Raw genomic sequence first — 20,094 nt, forward strand, 5'->3', positions numbered from 1 at the left:
TACCCTTGATCCAACTCAATCGAACCTTCGTGCCATTTTCGCATGGCTTAAAGTTTACATGCCAAAGTTCAAACACAACGTAATAGCTTATACATGCCAAAATGTTCTTCTAAGCCAACTAAGAAGAAGGTACCAAAACTTGCTATCCGGTGTGATGACTTCAATGACGGCCTGACCCCGCAAAAATAGATGAGTCCAAGCAACCTATAATGGGTGACAAGGAAACACCGAGTGAGTTTATAACTCAGTAAGTCATAAGCAATGCACTACCATCCATCAATAACATTATCACAAGAGGAAACAAAATGGAACGAGACAATTTACTCCATCCATACCGAACCATACCATAGTTCCTCCAACCTATCGATTCAGTTTCATATCAATTCATGCATTCACATTCCATATACTCATCAATAGGACATTGAAGCATTTTCATAAATCAATTTATTTTCGTTACAATCAAACGACTAAACGGCCTTTCACCCATCCTACGATAAATTTTATGTACGTGACTTCAAGTATATTTGTCACATAGGTTCAAACTTACCGAGCTCAACACCAAGTATAAGCATAGCACCTATTAGCCATGTACTCAAGACACTTACCCGATCCGCTGTCCGCGATCGACTCAATAGTGTCGCACACATAGTGTCCATAATGATTCACGAATGTATATTGAGTCCGCACACTCAGTGCTATATAATCAACTCGCACACTTAGTGCTACGTAATCAAATCGCACACTTAGTGCTACATAGTCAAACTCGCACACTTAGTGCCGCATGGTCAATTCGCACACTTAGTGCATCATATTCATTTCGCACACTTAGTGCAACATAGTCAAATCGCACACTTAGTGCTGTACAATTTAATCCCGCGCACTTAGCGCCAATCTCATGGTCATAAATGGTTATACCCGCACGTTTAGTGCCGAGACCAACAACTCAGTACATCTTACCTCTTTTCATTCAACAATTTCATCATCACATCCGTACATGCATATATATATATGTATATTTATTCATTCCATTCAGCATCAATACATAAACATTATGACCATTTGAAATAATACCAACTACATGCTTAATGACTTACCTTGTGTTGGGTAAGACGGTTCCAACTCGGCTACTCGATGACCTTTTCTTTGCCTTTGCTCGATTCACCTCCTTTAACTCCTTGAGCTAAATCAATAATTTAACTAGTTTAACCACTACGATTATCACCAAATAAATCACATTCAATTAACACTACCCATTTACATATACATCAACTATCAAATTCTCTCTCCTTATCTAATGCCGAATGCTTATATAAGCCCTAAGTCATATTTACACATTTATCAACTTTCCAATTCAACTTAATACCAAAAATTAATGACATTTAAATAGCCAACTCAATTTCATCCTTAATATTTCTTATAACAAAATTTATCAAAATTCAATAAGAAATACATTAAATTCCATGACCGAATTTGCATTTCACCATAATAGCCACTTGCCCTAAAACAATTAAGCCACAATCATTTACTTTACCTAGCTTAGACTTAGATTAATAATTATCTAAATTATTTAAACATTCAACACAAACTCTTCTTTAATTAAGCACATATTCGGCAAGGAAAAATGGTAATTTAGCAAACCTTAGTTTAACATATAATTTGTTTATAACACATTTTAAGCCTTCTTTTCATGCCGTCAACTCAAAACACATACATTACTCAAATATAACCAAGTTCATATTCGGCAATAGCATCCAACATGATAGCCGATTCTTTCTACTTGGCATCTAATGCATACATATGATCATTTGTTTGGCTCAAACGCCCATCCACCATGATTCGTCCAAATTAATATGAAACAACAGCCATATTCTTTATTGACTACTATGGCCGAAAGCTTTATTCATTCCCAAAATCAAATTTTAACATAAACTTTTTACCTTAGTTTAAGCCTAGGATGACCGAGTGGTGTTTCTCCCCTATTCTTCCTTCACATTCGGCTTAGAAGAAACAAAGATGAACACTTAGTTTTCTTCACCCATCCCCCCCTTCTCAAGCTTCAAGTGACCGAATGTTTTTGCCCCAATTCTTTCTTTCAATCCGGCCAAGAAGAACCAAAAAAAACACAACTTGTTTTTCTTTCTTCCTTAGAACATTCGGCCAAGGGGAAATGAAGAAAGATGGACACTTTTTTTTTGTTTTTCCTTCTTACTTTCACGGCAATGGGGAGGGGAAGAAACAATTACACACATCCTTTCCTTTTTCCCTTTCTTTATTTCCCCATACTTCTTATTATATTTTATCCTACATACCTCAGTAGGCCAACATGTTCCCAACATGTTTCCACCCATAGCATGGCCGGCCACTACTTTTTAGGAGGGGGAATTTGACATGCAAGTCCCCCCTTTTTTCCCACATGCACTAATAGGTCCTTACGCATTGACCTATCACATTTTAAAATTTTCTCATATAAGTCCTATTGACTTAATTCACATGCAATCGACTAAATCGAAGCTTGAAATTTTCACACATTCATAGTTACATATTCTAGACAATAAATATCACATTCAAACATTTCGGTGACTCGGTTTAACGGTCCCGAAACCACTTCCCGACTAGGGTCAATTTTGGGCTGTCACACGATTAGAGGATTTGGATGAAAGACGCAAAATTTGTTGCTGGAGTAACTCAAACAAACAAATCAAATAACAAACGAATCTAAAACATATTATTCATGGAAATTAAAACATGTTATACATGTGAAATGAACTTAAATGGACCCTTATACAACAAACTAGGGTTAAGGACAGTAAAAAAATGGGGCCAGGTTACAAATCCTAGGTCAATGGAAAAATACAAAGCAATATCTCAAAACAGTCGAGACATGCCTCCCCTATATCTCAATTTTTGCTTCAAAGTTTGACATCTCGAGGCAATGAGACCATGTCTCGAGACAAAGGCTCATGTATCACGACATTGGGTTGAAGGCGTTGAAATATGTATGTGATATCCCGAATTACGACCTAATCAGAATAGTGGTTTTGAGACCACAAATCCGAGATAGAAATAATTATTTTATAATTATTTTGAGGTCTATGATATGATTGCATGATTTTGTGAAAGTTTCGTGAAGAAATTCTATGCATAAAATGCTTAATTTGAAATTTGGGACTAAATTGAATAAGTTGCAAAACTTGCATTCTAGAAGTTTCTAGTATGAAATTGCTTTGGAATATTAATTAAGAGGCCTTAAATAGCAATTTGGACAATTTTTAAGTTTTTGTACAAAAATTGGATATGGATGGAATTTTTGAAAGTTTAGTAAGGAAGGGCATTTTGGTCATTTGGATTTTAATGAATTAAAATGAGAAAAAATCAAGCAAAAATCCATTCATCTTCTTCCCGTTGCTGCCAAATTTCACTTGCTACCATAGCTAGGGTTTCTTCAACTTCTAAGCTCAATAGTAAGTCAATCCTAGCCCCGTTTTTAATGTTCTTTACATTTTTAAATTTCTCGTAGCTTGGTTTACCTATTTCTACCAATATTTTGAGCTAGGGTTTATATTTAAAAATTTACCCATGAATGATATGCATGAATTTTGATGTTTTATGGTAGAATATGAAGCTTGAGATTGTGTTAAACAACTTTTGCTAAGTGATTTTTTACGTAAAAACGACTAAAATGACGTAATTGGTAAAAATATCTAATGTTCATAAATACATGATAGAGTGTGAATTTGATGTTGCATGTTATAAAACATAAGAAAATAGGGTGAAGTTTAATTTACGAGATTTGGGGCAAAAATGTAAATATTGAAAGTTTAGGGGTAAAATTGTAATTTTTCCAAAATATGATTTTGGGTTGATTTGAATAATATGAGTCCTAATTAGGCTATATTTGAAATGATAGAGTAAGGAAAATCGAAATTCGGGCTAAAATCGGTAAAATACCAAGTTGTGGACAAAATGGTAAAAAAGACCATTTTTGCATACGAGGTAAGTTCATATGATTTTAATAATGCAATGTGTATTTTAATGTTAATGTTATGATATTACATCAATTGTAAGTATACATATATGTGAATAATTTGATATTATGTAAATGATGCAACATTACTATATGTTGTTGATGTCTTGATAATGGTATGATGATTATTGTTTACGAATTGTTGCATGCTATGGTTACTGTTTAATTATTATAAAAATTATGTGGAATACTTGAAAAATATGAGTTGCCACTGGAGTATCAAGATTGACATCACGAGAAAGATGGAAAAGGCGTATGATCGAGGAAAGAGCCCGTTTGAACCTTAGGAATAGGTTAGGATACAAGTGACATGCCACTAGGAAATTGAGATCTGAACTCGTTGAGTTGTGGTCCGAGTTCATGAGAATTATGAGGCATCCGAACTCATTGAGTTTCGTTTCGAGTTCACCTATGGATGCAAGCATCTGAACTCGTTGAGTTGTGTTCCAAGTTCATTTGGATGCGAACACCCGAGCTCGTTGAGTTGCGTTTCGAGTTCATTATAGGTGAGATTATGGTAGCTTTGCTACATAAACTGCAGGCTATTGAGTTTGTCTAGCTGCGGGCTTTCGTGTATCCGATTATATTCCGAGTGTTCAACGGGTAATTACTAACATGCTTTTTAAGATAAAACACTGTAATTGTACAATTAACATGTTCAGGTTAAGCTATTTTATCGAGTTACAGTTACTAAATTATTTATATATAGATCTACGAAACTCCAAATTAAGTTCTGTTAATTTTCCTTGAAACTAGACTCATATACCTTTCTCCCATAAAATTTTCAGAATTTTTTACTTAGCCAGTTAGTATAGCCAGTTAGTACAGTTTATTAACTAAAGTTTCCCCTGTTTCAGTGTTCAGCTACTCTGACCTCTGTTCACTACGAATCAATGTTCTCTCTATAAAGAATTCAAAGGGCTATGAAGTTTATTTATCTTAAAAATAGACTTAATAAGGAATCTATACATTAAATTATAACTCCTAATTATTTTTTCACAATTTTTAGTGAATTTCTCAAATAGGAATAGGGGATCTCAAAGTCATTTAGACTCTGTCTCACACCAATTTAAATATCTCATAACATAAAATTCAATTGCATGTACCATTTCCTCTATGTGAAACTAAACTAATTTAGATTTAATCTAATATTTTATTTAGCCCCTAACTCAATTTCCACAATTTATGGTGAATTTCCAAAGTTTCATCACTGCAGTAACCCAAAACTGCCAAGGCTAAATTTACTCAATCACAACTATTATTCACTAAATTCATACAATATCATTTCACCCATCATGGAAAGAACACATAATTATGCTTACCCCTCCTCTCCATTTCTTTAGTATTGGTAGGTCGGTTCGGGGTTGGAGATCGTAGGAGGCAGAATTACACTATCAAGCTATCACTTTTGGGAGAATTAATTCAAATATTAGAAATATCAAGTGAGTGACATGTATAGGAAGCTAGTTTTATGACATGTATTATTATTATGATTTGGCCTAACCTATTGATCTACGTTGAGTTATCGTATATGGCCATGGAATGTGGCCCATATTCACTATGGTTTGTAAGCTTAATTAATCATGTCATGTTCTATGTTTCTGGTGTGATGAGGTTGATAGTCATGGATGTTGGTTAAAGTGAAATATGTTTAAAATGAAAGACTTGTTTTTGCATGAAATTTTCCAGGTTTTTCGTAAGTTCTCGGTTTAGTCCCGAAACCGTTCCAAAGTATGTTTTGGGCTTTGTAGACCCAAATAAGTGACGTTATGCATGTGTCTGAACAATTTTGAATTAAATGAAATTTTAGGGCTGATTTTCGTTTGTGTGCATGTTTAAGTCCGGTAATGCCTCGTATCTGGTCCCAACGTCAGACACGGGTAGGGGCCGTTACAATGTATATATTTTAAATTTATTTAGATAGATAAATCTTATTTAGGTAGATAAATTTTATTCATATTCTAGGAATATTTTATTTTATCTTCTAGTAGTTTATTAGAATAAGGGAATTATTTTCCCAATTAGGATTAAAAACTTTCATTAAGAGCTCTCTTGAAAACTTTCATAGCATCTGAGCTAGGTTAAATCTCTAGTAACATCATGGTTAAAACAACCTTCACTACAGATAAGAGATCTAGCAACCAAACTGAGAAAGAAAGTTCTACCATTGAAACAACTACCGATAGTACAATGACTCAAGGGACAGAGGCGTCTCACCTTTCTTTTCAGTTGACATCTCACAAGCTGAATGGCAAGAATTATCAGGAATGATTGTAACAACCCGATTTTGAGCCTAGTTGGAACAGTGGTTTCGGGACTACAAATCCGAAGCCAAGAAAATTATTTTATTAACTTTTTTGGGATTATAGCATGATTAGGAGGGTGTATGGAAAATTTGGTGTAGTAATTTCAGCGTTTGAAGGCTTAATTTAGAAAAAAAGGACTAAATCGCATAAAGTGCAAAAGTCCTATTTTAATAGCTAAAGGTGCCAAATAGCTAGAGAACCTAAGTTGGAGGCCTTTAAAAGATAATTAGACCCTAAGATAGGGCATGACCAGCCATAGGAAGCAATTTGGTCAAAAAGTCCAAGTTTGGTGGGTTTGGTGACTAAATCGATTAAAATAGAAATAAAATAAGAAAAAGATGATATCACATTCTCATCTTCTCCACTACCACCAATTTTTCAGCAATTGTTAGGGGATTGAGCTTCAAAAATTTCAACAACTGATTCCTTTTGCAAGTAAGCGATTTTTATGGCTTTTCTTGAATATTTTTGTACTTTTGAGACCCTTGAAGCATAAGCTTTCAAATGAAGATACTATTTTGCAAAATGATTAAGATTTTAGGGTTTTTACATGAAAGAATTTTTAATATTTACTGAGTTTTTATGGAAGAAAATGAGTCTTGGGTGTCTTATAACCAACTTTTGTGAAAGGTGTTAGCATGAAAACACCTAAAAGGACTATTTAGCATAAGTTGTAAAATAGATGATAAATGTGTGAAATAGTGGGAATTTCAAGTTTCTATAAGATTATAAAGGGTTTGGTTAGGCTTAAGATGTGAAGAAATTTAATAAAAATCAATTTTCGGGCTTAGGAGTAAAATGATCATTTTGCAAAAGTCTAGGGGCAAATTGGTCATTTTGCCCAATTATGTATTGTAGAGTGCTTAGATTAAAAAAGTGACTAAATAAGTGTATTTTGTTGTTATAGATCAAGAAATACCGAATCCGAACATAGACCGGATGAAAGCCAAGCAAATAGACTAAACCGACTAGTCGCAACATTTTGTAATCCAAGGTAAGTTGTATATAAATAATACAACTACATTGGTAATGCATGTGTTTGAATTGTATTGAAATTATTATAGCATAAATTACTTGATTGTGGAAATGAGATAATGTGATGAGAATAGAGATAGTAGGATTCCCAAGTGAACCTTAGGAAATAAATCGGATATTCGTGCCATGAAGTTTGGGTCACTCGTGTGAGCTAGTGTAAGACATGTCTGGGACATGCATCAGCCACATTAAGAGAGCCAGTGTAAGACCATGTCTGAGACCTGACATCGGCATTGAGACAAGTGCTATAGTAAGACATGTCTGGGACATGCATCGGCCTCGAGATGTAAGCTAGTATAAGACATGTCTGGGACATGCATAGGCTACGAGATGTGTCAGTGTAAGACCATGTCTGGGATGTAGCATTGACATAGATATGATAGAACTTGTGTAAGACCATGTCTGGGACATGGTATCAGCACCTGACTCCATGTTTGAGGCTAAATGAGTATCTGATAATGTTCCAAATGGTTCAATGGTGAATGTATAATTTCAAGTTAACAAGGAAAGTATAACCGTGTTGTGAGTGGTACAGGTACCTATATGATATGTATGAAATGTGAGCTCGATATATGCTATATGAGGTATATTGAATATTGATGAGTAAGTTGTGCTTATGCCACTTGTGTATTATGATACTTGTTGATGAATGGTAAAGTTATGTTGTATATATATTTACGTGCAACTTACTAAGCTTTATGCTTACTCCTTCTCTTTTTTCATTTTCTTATAGTGTCGCCTATCTAGCTCAAGGATTAACGGAAGTTAGAGATATCGATCACACTATCAATCAAAGCTTTCGGTATAGTTTGATTTATATTTTTGAATACGGCATGTATAGGGAACTAGACTTTTGTTTTGTGTCATTGAGAGCTAGACAAATGCATCGGCTTGGATTGGAAACCCTTTATTTTGTATTAAGCCTTGAATGATGGATAACATTTATTTTGATTTATATGGAAAGATGTTATTTTCATGGATGAGTAAAATGCACTAATGGAATGTTGTTTTTTGTGGCTGATTTGGTTGCATGAGATAACCTTGTATTGGTTTCAGTTGCTTATGTGTAGGTTGTGTATTTAAGGCTTGGTAAATAGCCTTACATTGTCCACACGAGTAGACACACAGGCATGTCTCTAGGCCGTGTGTGACACACGGTCTACCCTATGGGCGTGTGGTCTGGCCGTATGTCCCCTGCTCGTAAAAATTTCAAGTTAGTATGCATGATAGTAAACACATGGATGTGTGTATTGGCCATGTGACATTATGGGGATGCTGATGTTAGAAACAGAATATCCATGTTTTTACACACGGGTTAGGACACGGGCATGTCTTGGCCGTGTGAAGGGCACGGACGTGTGCCAGGCTGTGTGATAACCCTTGTAGGTGTGCATTTAGAATTAATTCCACACGAGTGGAGAGCACGGGCATGCCCATGTATTGGTTAGGCCGTGTGAGCCACATGGGCCATTAGTACGACCATGTTGAATTGGTCACACGGCGTGTTGCCCCTCCTATACGGGCATGTGTCCCTATGTCTAGTAACATTTTTCTGAGTTATGAGAAGATCCGAATCATTCCCGAATGGTTTTAAATGAACATTTGGAGCCTCGTAGGCCTTTGTTATTAAGTTCTTGATAAAGATCAAAAAGTTTTAATTTGACCTAATTTTGGTGACTCGGAAATGTGAGAATATACGTGTTCAAGTTTAGGTAACGCCTCGTATTCTATCCTGGCGTGGGGTACGGGTGTGGGGTGTTACATTTAGTGGTATCAGAGCTATGGTTTAGTCAGTTCTAAGACTACCCTAGCATGAGTATGGGTATAGCTATACATGTCATAATTGTATATTGATAGTGTGACGACTTCTGATGATTATAAATTATATTTATTATATAGTAAATAGATGCTGAAAGAGCCACGGCAGATGACGTGAAGAGTAGTGTGCCAACTCCCGCCAAGAGGACCGTGCCAGTTAAGAGTGAACCCATGACTATAGGCCAAGACGGAGGGGCTAGAGAAGTCTATCTCCGAATGATGAACGTTCGATACATGGAGTTCATTCATGCGAATCCGAATGCTCCACCTTCCCCACCTCCTCCGATTCCTCAGTATGCTCTTGTAGCTCCGCAAGGAGCAGATGTGTTTAGGAGAAAGAAGCCTTTGGTAGATAAGATAAGGAAGCTTGGGGCAGAGGAATTCCGGGCTAACATAGATGACGACCTGGAGAGAGCAGAGTTTTGGTTGGAGAATATCATCAGGGTTTTAGATGAACTATCGCACACGCATGAGGAGTGCGTGAAGTGTGCGGTGTCACTCCTATAAGATTTGGCCTACCAATGGTAGAATACTCTCATGTCTGTCGTACCGAGAGAAAGAGTAACTTGAGAGTTCTTCCTGGAAGAGTTCTGAAAGAAATATATTAGCCAGAGGTTCATAGACCAAAAGAGGAAAGAATTTTTAGAGTTGAAGTAAGGCTGTAAGACAGTGACGGAATATGAACGTGAGTTTGTGAAACTCAGCAAGTATGCACGGAAGTGCGTGTCCTCAGAAGCCACCATGTGTAAAAGGTTTGAGGATGGTCTTAATGAAGCTATCTGTTTATTTGTGGGCATTTTAGAGTTAAGGGAGTTCGCGGTACTCGTTGAGAGAGCATGTAAAGCAGAAGAGTTGGTTAAAGAGAGGAGAAAGACGGCTATGAGTCGCGCGATTCAAGAAAGAGACAGATGGGGAAATCGCATCAGTCCTCATCTAAGAAATCTAAAGAATTCACTACCCGATCGAATGCTTCGGTGGGGTTCTCGAATAAAAATAAGAACAGCAGATTACGGCTTCTAGGGCCCAGACCACCTCCGTCGTGAGTGTCGGTAGTGCTCGGCCAAATAGACCAGAATGTTCGCAATGTGGTAGGCGCCATTTTGGTGAATGCCGTGGTAAAGAAAGAGGGTGCTTCAAATGTGGGTCATTGGACCACTTAATCCGAGACTGTCTCGAGTTAGATGACAAGGAGAAAAAGCATGATGTGAGAGCGAGTAGTGTTCCTTTGAGGGGTAGACCATAAAAGAATCCTAGGAGCGGGGCTACCAGTAAAAATGCGCCAAGAGATGTTGCAGTGAGGTCAGAAGGTAGAGCTCCTGCAAGGACTTATGCTATTCGTGCTCATGAAGAGGCAGAGTCTCCCTACGTGATTACGGGTACCTTCTCTGTCCATGATATGTCTATTGTTGCTTTAATTGACCCAGGGTCTACCTACTCTTATATTTGCACAGAATTGATATCCCGTTTGAACCTGCTAGTAGAGTCCACTGAAATTGTAATAAAAGTGTCCAACCCTTTAGGCAGACATGTTCTAGTGGACCAAGTGTGTAGGAATTGTCCTTTGACAATTAGAGGTCATTGTTTTTCGACTAACTTATATTATTGCTGTTTGACGAATTCGACGTGATCCTTGGGATGGATTGGTTAACTTCTCATGGTGTTGTAGTGGACTGTGAGAGAAAAGTTATTGAGTTGAAATGTGAAGACGGGAATATTCTTCGGGTTAGGCCAGATGAATTGGATAACTTGCCCGTGATAATATCGTCTTTGACTGTTTAGAAGTATTTGAGGAAATGATATGAGGCTTATCTCGTTTTTGTGCTGAATACTCATGTGACTGGGTCGAAGATTAAATCTGTACTAGTGGTTTGCGAGTTTATAAATGTGTTTTCGAAAGAGTTACCCGGATTACCTCTAACTAGGGAAGTTGAATTTGGTATCGAATTGGTCCTTGGTATGACACTTATCTCGATCGCTCCGTATAGAATGGCTCCGACGGAATTGAAAAACTTAAAGATACAGTTGCAAGAGTTGACGGATAAGGGCTTTACGAGACCGAGCTATTCACCGTTGGTGTCTCGGTACTTTTTGTGAAAAAGAAAGACGGGTCGATGAGGTTGTATATTGACTATAGACAGCTCAACAAGGTAACTGTGAAGAACAAGTATCCTTTGCCAAGAATCGATGATTTGTTCTATCAATTGAAAGGTGTCACCGTGATTTCCAAGATTGATTTGAGGTCTGGCTACTATCAGCTAAATGTTAAAGAGCAAGATGTACCAAAGACTTCGTTTCAGACGAGGTACGTGCATTATGAGTTCCTCGTTATGCCTTTTGGCTTAACTAATGCCCCGACGGTGTTTATGTATTTGATGAACCATATTTTTTGACTGTATCTGGATAAGTTCGTCATCGTTTTTATCGATGACATATTGATTTATTCGCGTGACGAGTGTGAACACGCAGACAATCTGAGGGCTGTTTTACAAATCCTGAGAGATAAGTAGTTATACGCCAAGTTCAGCAAGAGTGAATTTTGGCTTAGAGAGGTTGGATTTCTAAGACGTATTATGGCGGATGATGGGATCAGAGTTGACCCAAACAAGATCTTGACTATTGTTGAGTGGAAACCACCAAGAAATGTGTCAGAGGTTCGAAGATTTTTAGGTATGGTTGGATATTATAGACGATTTGTAAACCGATTCTCTATGATAGCTACTCCGATGACAAGGTTGTTGTAAAAAGATGTCAAGTTCGAATGGGCCGAAAAGTGCCAACAGAGTTTTGAGAAATTAAAGGCTTTGTTGACCAAAGCCCCAATGTTAGTACAGCCGGAGTTGGGCAAGGAGTTTATTATATATAATGATGCCTCTTTGAATGGTTTAGGTGTGTGCTTATGCAAGAAGGTAAGGTTATAGCTTACGCTTTGAGACAGCTGAAGCCACATGAGAAAAACTACCCTACGCATGATCTAGAGTTGGTAGCCATCGTGTTCGCATTGAAAATTTGAAGACACCATTTGTATGGCGAGAAATGTCGAGTATTTACCAATCACAAAAGTCTCAGGTATTTGATGACTCAAAAGGAGTTGAATCTATGACAACGAAGGTGGCTAGAGCAAATAAAGGATTATGAGCTGATAATTGACTATCACTCGAGAAAGGTGAAGTAGTCACCGACACTCTGAGTAGAAGGTCATTGTCTGGCGTGAGGGCCATGAATACTCTGTTGACCGTGTCTAATGATGGTTCGGTACTAGCAGAGTTGAGAGCTAGGCCGACATTCCTACAAGAGATCCGTAAAGCTCAAAAAGGTGATATGGAGTTGCAAGCTAAGATAGAATAGTGCGAGATGGAAAATGAATCCGAATTTCATATTGATACCGATGGATGTATAATGTTCAAAGATAGAGTTTGTGTACCCAAGGACAATAAGCTTATACAGAAGATTCTACGAGAGGCACATAGTGGTTGCTTGTCCATCCACCCGGGTAGTGTAAAAATGTTCAACGACCTGAAGAAAATATACTGGTGGTCAGGAATAAAAAGAGACATTTCCGAGTTTATTTCCAAGTGTCTTGTGTGTCAGCAAGTGAAGGCTAAACACCAAGTACTTTCAGGTCTGCGTCAGCTTATCACGGTCCCTGAGTGAAAGTGGGATCGAATTATTATGGATGTCATGACGGGTTTGCCATTAACCCCAAAGAAAAAAGATGCTGTTTGGGTTATTGTGGATAGGCTAACAAAGTCGGCACATTTTATACCAGTGCATACCCATTACTCCCTTGAGAGATTTGTTGACTTGTATGTTTTTGAAATTGTGAGGTTGCACGGGGAACCCTTGTCGATCATCTCAGATAGGGACTTGAGATTTACCTCGAGGTTTTGGAAAATAGTTACAAGAGGCTTTGGGCACAAAGTTGAGTTTTAGCACGACATTTGATCGCGTGATTTCGTGATAGGTTTTAAATATTTATAATTAATCGTTCTTGAAACTAACTATTATTGCGATGTAGGCAAGTGTACCTATCGAATAGTAGTAAAGTTTTAGCAAGACCGGATTGTCAAACCCAAAGGAACTAAAAGTACCAGTAATGACTATCTTTTTATTATCTAGCCTAGGAATAAAGAGGTTTTGTTTTAACTAACTAATTATCTAAAATAAGAACTCATAGAGAATAGAATTGGGGAATTGCTTTTGGGAAAATCGATTGAATTAAGACAATACCTAAGGAAAAATCCACCTAGACTGCACTTGTTATTCTGGCTCCGAATCAGACGATTTATTCATTTAACTTGTTCCATAGAGATCCCTTAGTTATGTTATTATCCCTATTCAAGACTAATAATATCTAATCCCTATATTGAATAATTGAGACCTTTCTCTAATTAACACCCTAGCGTTGCATTTACTCGATTTATGGATCCTCTTATTAGGTTTCACCCTAATCCAGCAAAATCTTGTCACCCTATGTCTAGGCGCGCAAATAACTCCACTTAATTATGACAAATGTACTCTTAGACAAGGTCTATTCCTCCTCTAAATAAGAGCTTATCTTGAATCAGTATCCTAGGATATCAAAACAAGAATTAAGAACACATAATTAAGAACAAGCTAAATATTTATCATACAATTCAAAAAATAATAACAAGATCCGTCTTAGGTTTCATTACCCTTAGGTATTTAGGGGATTTAGTTCATAACTAAATAAGAAAACATCTATGAATAATAAAGAATACAAAACATAAAGAAAACCCAAAACTCCTGAAGGGGAAATTGATGAGAGATCTTCAGTCTTGATGATGAATCCGGCTTCTAAGATGGATCAATCGGCTTCCTTGGAGTAATTCATTACTCCCTCTTCTGTGTCTCCTTTTTCTTCCTCCTCCAGGGTGTATTTATAGGCTTTAGAATGCCTAAGAGCCCTCAAAATTAACCTTTTTCGAATTGGACTCAACTTGGGTTGGCAGGGACATGCCCGTGTGCGATTATTTCAGGCCTATCTGAAATTAGTTGGAAAGCTGGCCTATCTGAGTTTCGAGCTCTTGGATTGACACTTGTTGATTTTTAAGTGCCGTTTCGGTGTTCTAAAAATGGGTTTCTGATACCGAGATAAACTTTGTGAGCATCTCTTCAAGGTTCGATTTCTTTTCTTGTTGATAGGGTGGCTGTTGGTAGCCCAGAGGTGGTCGCTGATTTTCTTGGTCTCCCCATAAGAAATTTGGGTGGTTCCTCCAACCTGCATTATAAGTGTTACTATATAGATTGTTTTGAGGTCGAGGATTATTACCTATGTAATTTAATTGCTAATTATCCATGTTGTGGCCATAAGGTTGGTATTTCAAATGGCTTGTTCCACCTCCACTTGCTTCACACTGCATTATTGGGTGAACCTGTGAAGAACTAAGAAAACTATCAATTTTCTTATTCAAGAGTTCTACCTGATTAGGGAGCATGGTGACCAAATTAACGTTATAAACACCGGCTATTTTCTTTGGCTTTGTCCTCATGACTTGCCACTGATAGTTATTCAGTGACATCTCTTCTATGAACTCATAAGCATTTTCAGGTGTTTTATTATTGATGGTTCCGCCCGCAGCTGCGTCAACCATTTGCCGAGTCGAAGGATTCAAGCCATTATAGAATGTTTGAACCTGAAGCCAAAGCAGTAACCCAGGGTGAGGGCACCTTCTCAAAAGGTCCTTGTATCTCTCCTATGCATCGTAGAGTATTTCTAAATCCATTTGTACAAAAGAAGAGGTATCATTACGTAATTTAGCCGTTTTAGCCGGCGAAAATATTTTAGTAAAAATTTTTCGGTCATTTGTTCCCAAGTAGTAATTGACCCTCGTGATAACGAGTTCAACCACTGTTTAGTTTTGTTCCTCAATGAGAAAGGGAATAACCGAAGATGAATGGCATCATCAGAAACACCATTAATTTTAAATGTATCGCATAGTTCCAAAAACTTTGCTAAGTGAGCGTTGGGTTTTTCATCCTGCAAACCATCAAACTGAACAAACTCTTGTATCATTTGAATTGTGTTAGGTTTCAGTTCAAAGTATTTGCAGCTATAGCAGGTCTAACTATGCTTGATTCAGTTCATGTTAAAGAAGGTTTAGCATAATCATACATAGTGCGTAGAGTAGGATTTTGATTAGCCACAATTGCAGGAGGTAGCTGATTGTCTTGGTTTTCAGCCATCTCTTCAGTTGGGGGTTGAGTATCATCTTTTTGCTTATCCTTTGTGTATCTTAGGCTTCGCCTTGTTTCTCTTTGGTTTCTGCGAACTGTGCGATCTATTTCTCCGTCAAAAAGTAGTGGTCCTGACGGGTTTCTTCTAGTCATAAACTATAAAAAAACCTGCCAGAAGAAAAAGAAAATTAGTAAATTAGAATAAAATTAAAAATAAAATTAGATTGCAAGAAAAAGAAATGCCTAAACTAATAAAAATTGAGTGTTCCTAATATTTTAGTTCCCCGACAACGGTGCCAAAAACCTGATTGCGTGATTTTGTGATAGGTTTTAAATATTTATAATTAATCGTTCTTGAAACTAACTATTATCGGATGTAGGAAAGTGTGCCTATCGAACAATAGTAAAGCTTTAGCAAGACCAGATTGTCAAACCCAAAGGAACTAAAAGTACTAGTAATGACTATCTTTTTATTATCTAGCCTAGGAATAGAGAGGTTTTGCTTTAACTAACTAATTATCTAAACTAAGAACTCACAGAGAATAGAATTGGAGAATTTCTTTTGGGAAAATCAATTGAATTAAGACAATACCTAAGGAAAAATCCACCTAGACTACACTTGTTATTCTGGCTCCGAATCGGACGATTTATTCATTTAACTTGTTCCGTAGAGATCCCTAAGTTATGTTATTATCTCTATTCAAGACTATTAATGTCTAATCCCTAGATTGAATAATTGAGACCTTTCTCTAATTAACACCCTAGCGTTGCATTAACTCGATCTATGGATCCCCTTATTAGGTTTCACCCTAATCTGGCAAAATCTTGTCACCTTATGTCTAGGTGTGCAAACAACTCCGTTTAATTATGAAAAATGTACTCTTAGAAAGGGTCTATTCCTCCTCTGAATAAGAGCTTATATTGAATCAGTTTTGATGATGAATCTGGCTTTTAAGATGGATCAATCGGCTTCTTTGGAGTAATTCCTTACTCCCTATTCTGTGTCTCCTCTTTCTTCCTCCTCTAGGGTGTATTTATAGGCTTTAGAATGCATAAGAGCCCTCAAAATTAACCTTGTTCGAATTAGACTCAACTTGGGCTCGGCAGGGACACGCCCGTGTGTGATTATTTTAGGCAGTGTTCGAGCCTGTTAGAATGGCACGGGCGTGTGTTATACCTGTGTGAGTCGTGATTAGATTCTACCAAATTGACACAACCGTGTGGGCTGCCCGTGTGAGGAAGTCCAGGCCGTGTTGATTTCGTATTTTGGCCTATTTTTTTGGCCCGTTTCTCGTTCCTTTCGCTCTCCTATGCTCTCCTAAGTATAAAACATGAAATCAAAGCATTAATAGCATCGAGTTCACCAATTCTAATGGGAAATCATCCATAAAATGCGTTTAACATTGGGTAAAAATAAGTATAAATTACGGTTTATCAACATTTCACCTGCAAGCCGACGGCCAATCGGAAAGAGTGATTCAGATTTTAGAAGACATGTTGTGGTGCTGTGTCCTCGAGTTTCAAGGTAGTTGGGAAAGGTATTTACCATTGGTTGAATTCTCCTATAAAAATAGTTACCAGTCATGTTTGAAGATGGCGCCTTATGAGGCTTTATATAGGCGAAGTGTCGAACGCCCTTATATTGGACCGAACTCAGAAAGAGTCAGATTCACGGGGTCGATTTAGATAAGAAGACTGAAGAGAAAATCAAAGTGATTCGTGATTGTTTGAAGGCCGCCTCGGACAGACAGAAATCCTATGTGTATTTAAAACCTAAAGAGATCAAATTTCAAGTCAGTGATCGAGTGTTTTTGAAAGTATTCCTATGGAGGAAAGTTCTCAGATTTGGTAAAAGAGGCAAGTTGAGTCCTCGTTTCATAGGACCTTATGAGATTTCTGAGAGAGTAGGGCTGGTTGCTTATCGATTGGCTTTGCCACCAGAATTGGAAAAGATTCACGACATGTTTCATGTGTCCATGCTACGCCGATATAGATCAGACCTTCGCTTGTGATTGCGCCAACAGAGGTTGAGATGCATTCGGACCTGACTTATGGCGAAGAGCCGGTCAAGATTTTGGCTCGAGAAGTCAAGCAGTTAAGGAATAAAAGTATAGCACTAGTGAAAGTTTTATGGAATAGACATGGAATCGAGGAAGCCACATGGGAACTCAAGGAGACTATTAGAGGTCAATACCTGAACTTATTCACCGGTAAGATTTTCGGGGACGAAAATCCCTAGGGGTAGAATTGTAACAACCTGATTTTGGGCTTAGTCAGAACAGTGGTTCCAGGACCACAAATCCAAAGTCGAGAAAATTATTTTATTAATTGTTTTGGGATTATAGCATGATTATGAGGGCGTATAGAAAATTTGGTGTAGTAATTTTAGTGTTTGAGGGTTTAATTTAGAAAAATGACTAAATCGCATAAAGTGCAAAAGTCCTATTTTAATAGTTAAAGGTGCCAAATAGCTAGAGAACCTAAATTGAAGGTCTTTAAAAGATAATTAGACCCTAAGATAGGGCATGGCCGGCGATAGGAAGCAATTTGGTCAAAAAGTCCAAATTTGGTGGGTTTGGTGACTAAATTGACTAAAATAGAAATAAAATAAGAAAATAACGACATCACTTGCTCATCTTCTCCACTACCACCGATTTTTTAGCTATTGTTAGGGGACTGAGCTTCAAAAATTTCAACAACTCATTCCTCTTGCAAGTAAGCGATTTTTATGGCTTTTCTTGAATATTTTTATACTTTGAGACCCTTGAAGCATAAGCTTTCAAATGAGGGTACTATTTTGCAAAATGATTAAGAGTTTAGAGTTTGTCCATGAAAGGATTTGTAATTTTTGCTGAGTTTTTATGGAAGAAAATTAGTCTTGGGATTCTTATAACCAATGTGTTAGCATGAAAACACCTAAAAGGACTATTTTGAATAAGTTGTAAAATAGATGATAAGTGTGTGAAATAGTGGGAATTTGAAGTTGCTATAAGAGTATAAAGGGTTTGGCTAGACTTAAGATGTGAAGAAATTCGATAAAAATCGATTTTCGGACTTAAGGGTAAAACGGTCATTTTGCAAAAGTCTAAGGGCAAATTGGCCATTTTTCCCAATTATGTATTGTAGGGTGCCTAGATTAATAAAGTGACCAAATAAGTGCATTTTTTTGTTATAGATCAAGAAATACCGAATCCTAACCTAGACCGGGGGAAAGCCAAGTAAATAAACTAAACCGACTAGTCGCAACATTTTGTAATCCAAGGTAAGTTGTATGTAAATAATACAACTACATTGGTAATGCATATGTTTGAATTGTATTGAAATTATTATAGCATAAATTGCTTGATTGTGGAAATGAGATAATGTGATGAGAATAGAGATAGTAGGATTCCTAAGTGAACCTTAGGAAATAAATCGGATATTCGTGCCATGAAGTTTAGGTCACTTGTGTTAGCTAGTGTAAGACATGTCTAGGACATGCATCAGCCATATTAAGAGAGCCAGTGTAAGACCATGTTTGAGATATGACATCGACATTGAGATGAGTGCTATAGTAAGACATGTCTGGGACATGCATCGGCCTCGAGACGTAAGCTAGTGTAAGACGACGTAAGCTAGTGTAAGACATGTCTAGGACATGCATTGGCTACAAGATGTGTCAGTGTAAGACCATGTATGGGACATGGCATTAGCACTTGACCCCATGTTTGAGGCTAAATGAGTATCTGATAATGTTCCAAATGGTTCAACAGTGAAGGTATAATTTCAAGTTAACAAGGAAAGTATAACCGTGTTGTGAGTGGTACAGGTACCTATATGATATGTATGAAATGTGAGCTAGATATATGCTATATGAGGTGTATTGAGTATTGATGATTAAGTTGTGCTTATGCCACTTGTGTATTATGATACTTGTTGGTGAATGGTAAAGTTATGTTGTATATTTATTTATGTGCAACTTACTAAGCTTTATGCTTACTCCCTCTCCTTCTTCATTTTCTTATACTGCCGCCTATCTAGCTCAAAGATCAATGGAAGTCAGAGATATCGATTACACTATCAATCGAAGCTTTCAGTATAATTTGATTTATATTTTTGAATATGGCATGTATAGGGAGCTAAACTTGTGTTTTGTGTCATTGAGAGCTAGACAAATGCGTCGGCTTGGATTGGAAACCCTTCATTTTTTAGTAAGCCTTAAATGATGGATAATATTCATTTTGATTTATATGCAAAGATATTATTTTCATTGATGAGTAAAATGCACTAATGGAATGTTGTTTGTTGTGCTGATTTGGTTGCATGAGATAGCCTTGTATTGGTTTCGGTTGCTTATGTGTAGGTTGTGTATTTAAGGGTGACAAAGAGGCTTGGTAAATAGCCTTACATTGTCCACACGGGTAGACACATGGGCATGTGATCCGGCCATGTGTCCCCTGCATGTAAAAATTTCAAGTCTGTATGCATGATAGTAAACACACGGGCAGAGACACGGCCGTGTGTCTCAGCCATGTGATGGGCACAGCTTAGCACACGGGTTTGTGCATTGGCCATGTGACATTATTGGGATGTTGATGTCAGAAATAGAATATGTATGATTTTGCACACGGGCTAGGACAAGGGCGTGTCATGGCCGTGTGAAGGGCACGGGCATGTGCTAGGCCTTGTGATAACCCCTATAGGTGTGCATTTAGAATTAATTCCACACGGGTGGAG

At 37.3% G+C, this 20,094-nt stretch overlaps 1 non-coding gene across 1 annotated transcript; it reads left to right on the forward strand.

The window, feature by feature from the left end:
• The first annotated feature begins 14,853 nt into the window (after positions 1-14,853).
• On the forward strand, positions 14,854-14,960 carry LOC121206757 (small nucleolar RNA R71). Its single transcript, XR_005901925.1, has one exon. It is a non-coding gene; the product is annotated as a small nucleolar RNA R71 (small nucleolar RNA).
• The last annotated feature ends 5,134 nt before the right edge of the window (positions 14,961-20,094 follow it).

The sequence above is a fragment of the Gossypium hirsutum genome, chromosome A01 (genome assembly GCF_007990345.1).
Source record: "Gossypium hirsutum isolate 1008001.06 chromosome A01, Gossypium_hirsutum_v2.1, whole genome shotgun sequence".
Lineage (NCBI taxonomy): Eukaryota > Viridiplantae > Streptophyta > Magnoliopsida > Malvales > Malvaceae > Gossypium > Gossypium hirsutum.